Raw genomic sequence first — 370 nt, forward strand, 5'->3', positions numbered from 1 at the left:
GTTTTCAGAGGGAACATCAATCAAAGGCCCAGGGCCCTCCCCCTCTCATCCCTCCCCTATCGACCCCCTCCTCTCACCCCTTCCCTGTTGTCCTCTCTCTCGCCCCCCCTTCCCCCCGACCCTCTAGCCCTCGACCCTCTAGCCCCCGGTCCCTCTAGCCCCCTCCCTACGGTCCCTCTAGCCCCCTCCCTACGGTCCCTCTAGCCCCCTCCCTACGGTCCCTCTAGCCCCCTCCCTACGGTCCCTCTAGCCCCCTCCCTACGGTCCCTCTAGCCTCCCCTCCCCACGGTCCCTCTAGCCCCCACCCCACGGTCCCTCGCCCCCCTCCCCACGGTTCCTGCCCCCCTCCCCACGGTACCTCTAGCCCCCC

Source organism: Branchiostoma floridae, chromosome 3 (assembly GCF_000003815.2).
Source record: "Branchiostoma floridae strain S238N-H82 chromosome 3, Bfl_VNyyK, whole genome shotgun sequence".
Lineage (NCBI taxonomy): Eukaryota > Metazoa > Chordata > Leptocardii > Amphioxiformes > Branchiostomatidae > Branchiostoma > Branchiostoma floridae.